A 750-nucleotide genomic window follows, 5' to 3' on the forward strand; every position below is an offset into this window, starting at 1 on the left:
TAGTTTTGAGCGCGCTTCTAACTAAAAAGTTGCCTACGTTTTTTTGTCGCGTTTGAATGAAATAAGAAAACCGTGACCATCCCCTTCGGTAACTTTGACACGTGCGATGAACTTTAACCAAATGTTAAATATGTTGACAGCCGCGGTACGCACAATTTCAAGAACACGGTCATTTTCCATATCCGTATCTACGGAAGTCCGACCAAGAAAAAATGAGCGCCCAACAAGAATCACGAAACCACACTGAACTCATGCGCCGCCTGCAGCTACTGAAAATTCGTCATTTACTTTCTTGCCTTGGGCAGTAGGTTGTAAATACAAGGCTTCTTTTCTGCGCCATTTTTTTCCCTTTGGTAAATGGGAGGCTAAATAAGAAACTAAACTTGCAAAACACGTAGAAATCTCCCCGAGATCTTTTTTTGACTTGACTTTTTTCCCATAGATCAAATTTTCGTTTCAAACCGGCTTCTTGTAAAAGATGGTAAAATCTCTTGTCGAACATGCTGCCCACATACCAAGAAGTCAAATGCAGTGTATGCATGCATCTTGCACAAAAAATGCGATCAAATGGAGAAAAAATATCTCCAAGAAATATTTTTTTCTTATAAATTAAAGATGTCGCGACAAAAACTCATTACTGCGAAATATGACGGGAGAAAAATTAAGTAGGGAATTTCAGGTGTTTTCAGTTTTTGTTTAGCATGTTTCAAATGGAAAGTGGCAGAAGCCTTCTATCTTTATATAATACAC

The sequence above is a fragment of the Montipora foliosa genome, chromosome 13 (assembly GCF_036669935.1).
Source record: "Montipora foliosa isolate CH-2021 chromosome 13, ASM3666993v2, whole genome shotgun sequence".
Classification (NCBI taxonomy): domain Eukaryota; kingdom Metazoa; phylum Cnidaria; class Anthozoa; order Scleractinia; family Acroporidae; genus Montipora; species Montipora foliosa.